This window comes from Sarcophilus harrisii, chromosome 1 (genome assembly GCF_902635505.1).
Source record: "Sarcophilus harrisii chromosome 1, mSarHar1.11, whole genome shotgun sequence".
In the NCBI taxonomy this organism is placed as follows: Eukaryota; Metazoa; Chordata; class Mammalia; order Dasyuromorphia; family Dasyuridae; genus Sarcophilus; species Sarcophilus harrisii.
The window spans coordinates 211,955,724-211,964,799 of NC_045426.1; the positions used below are offsets into that span (position 1 = coordinate 211,955,724).

The following is a 9,076-nucleotide window of genomic DNA, read 5'->3' on the forward strand; positions in this document are numbered from 1 at the left end:
TTCTAAATTCCCTCTGGACTGTGACGGGTCCATCATAAGTAATGAAACTAATACAGACTTGAAAAATTGTTATTTATTATTAAATGGTGATGTTAATTACTAGCTTCAGATTTTGAGCCACAAGGGGCCTTAACGATTGTCTACTCCAATATCCATGTAACAAATGAGGACTCTAAGGTGAGGGAAGTAAAGAAATGTTATCGAAAGTCACCCAGGTGTCAAGTAGACCAGGTTTCAAAATCAGAGCTTCATATTTCAGTTTATCCTCTTTCCTTCATTATGATCATCAAAAAGAGTATAAATAAGGCGATTCAAGGCAATTCGAATAGGCTTGTGACAGATACCAACCTCCAAATGTTCAGAATGCACATGCAGGGAAGGAATTATGGAAATTGAATGTGGATTAAAGCATAGTATTTTCACCCTTTTATTATTGTTGCCATATGTTTGTTTTTTTCCCTTTTGATCTGATTTTTGTGTGTGTGCAGCATGATGAATTTTCAGAAGAACTGCACATAATTAATCTATATCGGATTGCTACCTGTCTTGGGAAGAGGGAGAGGGGAAGAGAGGGAGAAAAATTTGGAAAACAAGGTTTTGCAAAAGTGAATGTTGAAAACTATCTTTGTATGTATTTGAGGAAAAAATACTATTAAAAGAAAAAAGTGTCAAGTTTTACAAAACACTTTACATGTTTGATCTCATTTGATCCTCATAACAATCCAAAGAGCTAGGTGCTATCATTATTGCCATTTAACAGATAAAGAAACTGTGGCTTAGAGAGAGCAAGTGATCTGCTCAGCAAGTAAGTACTGAAGCATCTATTTATTTAATATATTAATAATGTATTATTATTTATTGTCATTCTTAATAATAATTAATATATTGATAAATTTATTTATTTTATTTATTAAATAAATTAATTTAAAGAATAAATTCTTCCTGACTCCAATTCTAACATCCACCAAGCTGTCAACCACAGAGGTTTCAAATATAATACATATTTTTTCCTTAGTTTGCCTCATATAAAATTTAAGACATAGCCTACCCATTTATATTATTTCCATTTTATACATATATACTTTTTCTCTTTCCAAGAGATTTTATTTTAGAAATATGACCTATATTTATGTCTATAGATAATGGTGTCATGGCCTACTATCTAGAGAATTGACAAATGGAACTAGAATTACCTGGCATCAAGTGATTAGTCTTACACATACTGGTGGTATAATTCTGGGCAAGTTACTCAACTGAAAAGTTACTAACCTGCCACTTAAAAAGGAAGTTCTCAAGAAAACATTGTGCACAGCAACAAGAAGCCTTCATTACTTACTAGCTGTCCTGTTTGACTTTGTGATACAGCTTTAGGCCCTATCATTATAATTTATGCATTATATACATACATTTCAAAAAGCATATATATGTACATGTAAACAAACATATATATATATGTGTGTGTGTGTGTATATATACACATACACACAAACACAAGTCTAGATTCCAAAATTTATTAGATATGTGTCCTTGAAACTAAGTAATCTTACATTATTTTCAATTTCCTTAGCTGTAAAATGGGAATAATAATTGCAATACTATCTTGTAAACAATGATTCAATAAATAAATGTATGCTATTATTATACATACACAATAGTAACTATAGGTTAACTGGGATCCAGTTCAGTGTGAGTTAAGTTCAGATTTTTTTTTAAGTATTATTATTCTGAAGGACTTATGATGAAAAATATTATCCATACCCAGAGAAAAAACTGATTATGTCTGAATACAGATTGAAGCATACCATTTTATTTATTTTCTCTTATTTCTTGAGGGTTTGGGGGGAGGTGGGAGGTTGGAAGAGATCTATGAGTTTTGTTGCAACATAATTATTGGAACTGTTCTACACAATTTCACATGGGCCTTCACAATGTTGCGGGGGAGAATCTGGAACTCAAAATTTTAAAAACCAAATGTCAAAAAAAATTGTTTTATATGTAACTGGGGTAAATAAAAACATTTTTAAATTTTAGAAACAAAAAAATAAAGTATTATTTTCAAGTGAAGTAAATAAAATAACATGATAGGCTAAGTAAAGTTGACACTTTTTGGAACCCCTTTTATGAATTGACAGAAACAGATATAGAGCTAATATAAATAGTACTTGTATGCAAATGTTTTTACGAAGTTCGCCAAAAGTGCTCTTTTTAAATGGTTAAATATTTCTTTGAGAATTGTTTAATATTTATTTCTTCAGCAAATGCTTTTACAATGCTTTTTACAATCCAGATAAAAATCTGGAGCCTGTCCCTATTCTAAATTGAGTCAAAATCCAATGTTTTAGTGAAATGTAAATTAAAGGCACAAGGAAATATTTTAAAGGTACAATGTGGTGCAAAGCCAACCATCACATAAATTAAAGACCTAGTAAATTTCACACCTCTTAAAAAAGGAAACATTAATGGGATTAAAGAAGTCTGCATACTTGCTAAGATCATCACCTTATTTTATTTCTTTTTGTTAGTTAAACCAAACTTTCTTGTGACATTTCTAATCATCAACAATCCTATGACTATACTTTCTGGATTATTTTTTCACCCAGTTTTCTCACAACTTTTTCACATGAAAGAATACTATTCCAGATAAGATTCCATTTATAGTTTCTCAACACTGTAGAGCTCCCTAATTTGATCAAACTCAACCATTCTAGGAGTCAAATTTTCTCAATCTGAATCCAAAAAAAGTATGCCATAATCTAGTATTCCTTAGTCAAAAGAAATTAACAACTTATTTATCAACTGCTTTTATACATGCTCTAGCATAAAGAGTCAAGCAAAGGGATTGATGATATTCATTCAGATTGGTCCTCTACCCTTCTCTACCAACCTCCAAATGTTCAGTATGTGCTCCATATCATTCACCAGAAAGTTAATGCATTCAGCTTTGACTCTCTGATATTCAGAAGTGCCTGACTTATCTGGATTGGCGAATAAGTGCTGACTCACCTAACCCAACCCAGCTAACTAGTCCCAGACATTTTATATAGCCACAACTTATCACCTACTCTGCAACCTCACAGTAACTTTCTAACTCTTGCTCTAGGAAGAGTAGTAAACGATTCAACAATACCAAAACTTCAGAAAAGATAACAGAAGATTGATTACTGGACCACCTAAGCCTCCATTCACAATTTCTGTGGCACCAAAAGACTGAAATTCCCTTTTCTAATGATCACGTTCCTCTCCATACACAGTAATGTAAGCTTGTTGAGGGCAAAAATGTATTCATTTTTTTTGTATCCCCAACACTTAGCAGAGTGCCTGGTACATAGAAGGGGGTTAAAAATTCATTTTCATTCATCCATTCATGAATATTAAGTTTTATTAAAACTTACTTTCATAAATACTTATATTAAAGTATGGAAAAAGGGGGGAAAAACTGTGACTTAGATAATTGCAGAAAATCCACAAGTTGAATGGATCCAATTTTTACAACTGAGAGAAGCATCAGAGGTCCTATGTAGGGATCAAAAATCAACTAGTAAATAATCCATCAAAGTAATGGTTTTAACTATTATTAGTAGGGCTGGAAGTACATTAAAAGTATAGTGTAAAAAAAAAAAAATCCAACACTATAACAGGCTCAAAGTTGCACCTAATTAAGAAAACAGCAGTTAATAAACAGTTAAATCAACAAATCATTAGTGGATGATAATGGAATTGTCTCTATAGAGAGCACTAAGCACAAAAGCCAAGTTGGCAGAACTACTTAATATAGACTATCAACTATCACTATCAAATGAGAAGGTGAGACCTATGAATTGAGAAAAATTCACAGCATACTTGAACATTAACTTTAAAATTTATTATTTATTATGGAATATTACTGTTCTGTAAGAAATGACCAATAGGATGATTTCAGAAAGGCCTGGAGAGACTTACACGAACTGATGCTGAGTGAAACGAGCAGGACCAGGAGATCATTATATACTTCAACAACAATACTATATGATGACCAGTTCTGATGGACCTGGCCATCCTCAGCAACAAGATCAACCAAATCATTTCCAATGGAGCAGTAATGAACTGAACCAGCTACGCCCAGAGAAAGAACTCTGGGAGATGACTAAAAACCATTACATTGAATTCCCAATCCCTATATTTATGCCCACCTGCATTTTTGATTTCCTTCACAAGCTAACTGTACAATATTTCAGAGTCTGATTCTTTTTGTACAGCAAAATAACGGTTTGGTTATGTATACTTATTGTGTATCTAATTTATATTTTAATGTATTTAACATCTACTGGTCATCCTACCATCTAGGGGAGAGGGTGGGGGGTAAGAGGTGAAAAATTGGAGCAAGAGGTTTGGCAATTGTTAACGCTGTAAAGTTACCCATGCATATAACCTGTAAATAAAAGGCTATCAAATTAAAAAAAATAAGCAAAAAAATAAAATAAAAATAAAATTTATTATTGCTTGCATAAAAGTTGCCTTATGACACATTTAAATAGAAATTTCCTAAAATAATGTAGTGATAAGCTCAATCCTTGTGCCCAATAGAAATTTAAACAGTAGCACATCAGAATATTAGAAAGGCACTTTTGTCCATTAGAATTTTTGCACCTACTCAGTAATTCATATAGCTTACATCTAACCTACATCAATATATACAGAATCACAAAATAAATAAATTGAGAGAATTAAAGGGGACTTTAGACAGAATATCTTGTAACCCTCTTATGTGAGCCCAGAACTTGGAACCAGGAAAACATCAGTCCAAAGTTACTTTCAGATACTTAAAATCGGTGCAATCCTGAGCAAGTTACTTAACCTCTACCTGTTTCAGTTTGCTCACCAGTAAAATATGGGTAATAATGGTATCTTACTCCCAAGATTGTTGTTGAGGATAAAATGATGTAATATTTGTTAAAAAAAAAAAAATAGCACACAGTAGGCATATTATCCCTATAAAATAAAGGGAGGGAGAAATAAACAACAATTGTCTACTATATGCAATACAATACTAATAAAATGCTTGTTTAAAACAAAAACAATCGAGGCCCAATTACTGAAAGGTCTGGTCCACTGACACTTTGTTTAGCAAAGCTAAAATATTACTCAATTCCCAGGCCTTTGCTTTTTTCATATTCCTCCAAATCACCTGAGTCATTTTAGGCACCACTAAACACCTCTCTCCCCATCACTACCTTTTAAGTGTTTCTATTGTAACCAAGGTTTCAGAATTGAAACACTAAATGAAATTCCCAATGCCAGAAACAGGTTAGTTAGCTTCAAGTCCATGCTTGGATTAAACCCCTCTCCCAGGTCAAGTCACTGGCTATTACTAATGGATCCAGAGGTCAGAAGTGAAAGGAGTGTCAACACGCTCTCTCTCAGATGTCTTTGTAATTAAAACAGATAGTATGCATTTAAAAATGCAATTCTCCCCCACATCACATCCTCCCAAAAAAAAAAAAAAAAAACCCATGCTGGTTTTTCTCTCTGCCTCCTCCCCGAGGGAAACTGCTGCAACGGGAAAACACAGCCAACTAACCAGACTGCTTTGCAAAGGCTGGGCCTTTCACCCAGAAGCCTTTGCAATGCAAGAACAGGGTTCTAGAAAACAGTGAGCTCCAAGACAAATGCAGCGAAATGGAAATATTCGAGAAGGATTCCCACCTTGGAAGGGAGGGAATCTCTTTTAATCCCCCTTATGAAACAAAGTTACACAAAGCCGGACGGCGACGCGGACAAACCAAAGGAAAAATCAGTAAGTTTGCCGAGTTTGCAAGTCCCGAGGGGGCAGAAGGCACCCGCTGCAGGGCTAGCTTCCTTCCCACCCGGGCTTTCAATGCAAACACCGAAAACGGTTCCCCGCGCCAAAACGGTGCAACAAGCGGCCAAGTTGCAAGGGCTGGTCCATTTCGTGATCCGCAGACTCCCCGAATGCCACGCGCCGCCGCCGCCCGCCCTTCCTGCAGCACCCCCACCCCCGCACCCCCGGAGCTCCCGAGGCCGGCTGGGAATCGCGGAGCCGCCCTCCGCGGGGACGGGAAGGAGGAGGAAGAGGACAGTAGACAGTACCGGGCCGCTCCACTTACCTCCGTCCGGCCCCACGCTCCAGTGCCAGTGCCGGCCCCGGCAGCGACGTGGCCCGCCCCCGCCGTCTCTCAGACTTGTGGGCGGGGAAAACGAAAAGGGACCAATAGGGCGCTAGCATTGGTCCATTCCGCCACACCCCCTGCTCCAGCCCCCTGCTCCCTCCCCCAAACCTGGTGCCCCCGCGCGCTGGGGGAGAAACAGACGCAGCAGGAGGCTCTCCCAGCAGATGCTCTCCGGGGCTAGCGCCCAAAGTGGAGGGATGGGAGGGAGGGAGGGAGATGCGCAGCGGGGGAAAGTCTGCAACATTCAGGTGGGCCCCCAAATGAAGGTCTAGAAGTAGGCGATTTATAAAAACTTACTCTCTGCCCTTTAACCAGGGACATCCCGTCGGGATGATCTTGGTGACGAGTGGCTCGGGCTAGCTTTGCTAGAAATAGAGTAGTTAAAGACATTTTGGGTTTTTTTTTACATTTTTAGTTTATGTTAAATATAAGCGAACTAGAACTATTCTCCTTTGCTCCAGGAAATTTTCTGTTTGCTGCTGCCAATATGCATCACGATTCAAAATGGAAATAAACTAACTGTAAGCACAAAATCTAGATGTAGCTAGCTTTTTTTTTTTTAACATATATTAATTTTAACACAATCGTATTAAAATCAACCTGATTTCCTCTTCTGAATTTTCTTTTGCTGTCTTATGTGCTTTTAAGAGCTTCAGAGGTGCTCTTAAATTTTTTTTTGTATTAATATACTGCTCCCTGTGACTTCCATTAAGTTAAGCTTTTCTCCCCTATTCTCACAAATCTTATAACAGATAGTCAAGCAAAACAATCATGCAGTGACTCTGCATGAAAATGCATCAGAGTGCAAAAGTAAGGATTGGTCAGGGATTTGCTTTACAATATTCTAACTCTATATAAAATGTTCTGATTCCATTCACTTCATTTTGTATCAGTTCATATAAGTCTTCCCGGTTTCTCTAAATTTATCCTATTCACTATTTCTTGTGGCAAAATGATATACTACTACATTTAAAATAAGGCATTCCACCATACTGTTCCCTCAGCTTTCTTCATATGCATAATTTGCTCCCTTCCCCACAATTTGTTTAGCCATTTCCCAGTTGTTAGGCTCACACTTGTTTTCCAGTTACTGCTACAAGAAAAAAAGAGTTTGTATAAATACTTTTTAAAATTGGGTTCTTTCCCAATTTTTTTTATCTTTACTGAGTATTTTCCTATTGATCATATTGCTAAGTCAAAGAGGATTGTTCCAAATTGCTTTCCAGCATTGTTGGAATTTCGCAGCCCCACCAGAAGTGTATTAGCAAACTTGTCTTTTTACAGTGTCTCCAACAACTGTAATTCCCCCCTTTTTTTCTCACCTTGATCAAAATTGATATGAGGTAGAAACAACATTCAAAGTGATCTGTAGCATTTTATATGGTTGTTATTAGTTTGCCTTTATTCTCTTAAGAACAATAGAATACTATTGAGGAAAAAAAATAAAAACCTATTTTTTGACTGTCCAACTATATGTTCTTATTCAGTGTCCCAAAAGTCAAAGGGCCCAAAGATACCCTATATATTTGCATTCTATATTTCTATATTTACATTGCGCATGCATTTGTATATCATATTTGTATATGTATGTATATTTGTATATGTATATTTATATTATGCATTATGCATTTCCCATATAGCTTAACTATAAGAATTCTCTAAAGCGTTAGTACTGTTGATGACCTTCTGCCCTGGAATACTTTGTCCTTTCTAGGTTTGTATGACATTGCTTTCTTGGTTTATCCTCTTAACATTCTCACAATTCTTCTGTCTCCTTTGCTGTTCTTCATGTCATACTCATTAGCTGTGAATATCTCCCAAAGTTCTGTCTTAGATCCTTTTCTCTGTTCCCTTTATATTCTGTTACTTGGGGAATTTCCTCAGCTCCCATGGGTTCAGTTATTTTGACCATACAGATGATATATGTACATGTATATAGATATAGATATTTTATAATCTCTCTTCAGAATTACTATTATAAATCTCAATTGCTTTTTAGATACATCCAACTGGATGCCACATTAAGCACCTCAAGTTCACCATGTCCAAAACAGAACTCATTATCTTTCCCCAATAGACCTTCTGCAAGACTCATCTCAAATTCTTCTTTTGGCACAAAGTCTTTCTTATCCCTTCCTTTTCCCTCCCTCCTGCTTTCTCTTCTCTTCTAAGATACCCTTCCATCCATTCTATATAAAATTTTTGTATACTTTGTTATTTACATGTTGTTTATTCTGTTACATTGAAATCCTAGAAAACATAGTCTATTTTTGCCTTTCTTTGTATTATCAGCACCTAGGGAATAGATAACATGTAATAAGCTCTAGATTTACCAAGACTTCTGATCAATTCATTGTTAATTTTTTAAAAGTGTATGGATTACTATTTGTGAAAAAACATTTTTAATTTATGTAATCAAAAATATTCAATTTACTTCCTGTGATCATCTCTTTCTCTCTTAGTCAAATTTTTTTTTTATTCTTAGTGATGAAAGGAAAGTCCTTTTCTCTTCTAATTTTTTTTTTGATGTGTTATTTTATAATTAGGTTGTCTATTTGGAGCTTATTATGGTATAAAATGTGAGTTGATGGAATAAGTCTAATTTGTGCTAGATTGCTTTCCAGTTTTGCCAACAGTTTTTGGAAAATATGAGTACATACCCTAGCAGTTGGCATCCAGGGTTTGTGAATACTATCTCACCATGCTCATTTGCTTCTTAGTTTTGAATACTTAATCTCTTCTACTAATCAATTTTTCTTTTTTAAGTTTACCACCTTGTAATGTAATACAGCAAACAATCTTTTTTTTTTTTCTCATAGTTTTCCATTTATTACCTTGAAATTTTTGACCTTTCGTTTCTCCAGATAATTCTTTGGTTTGACACTGAATTGATTGGTATGGTACTGAAT

General features: G+C 35.5%; 1 protein-coding gene across 5 annotated transcripts in view; it reads right to left on the minus strand.

Annotated features, from left to right (window-relative positions):
• The window catches only part of FOCAD (focadhesin), a 352,199-nt gene extending 346,038 nt beyond the window's left edge, over nucleotides 1-6,161 (minus strand). For 4 of the 5 annotated variants that reach the window (XM_031969053.1, XM_031969044.1, XM_031969047.1 and 1 more), the window contains exon 1: nucleotides 6,105-6,161. The gene's annotated coding sequence lies outside the window, so the exon portion shown is untranslated. Of the gene's footprint in view, nucleotides 1-5,682; nucleotides 5,835-6,104 lie in introns of those variants that run through there. The other variant, XM_031969043.1, reaches the window with a different exon arrangement.
• Between the last annotated feature and the right edge of the window lie 2,915 nt (nucleotides 6,162-9,076).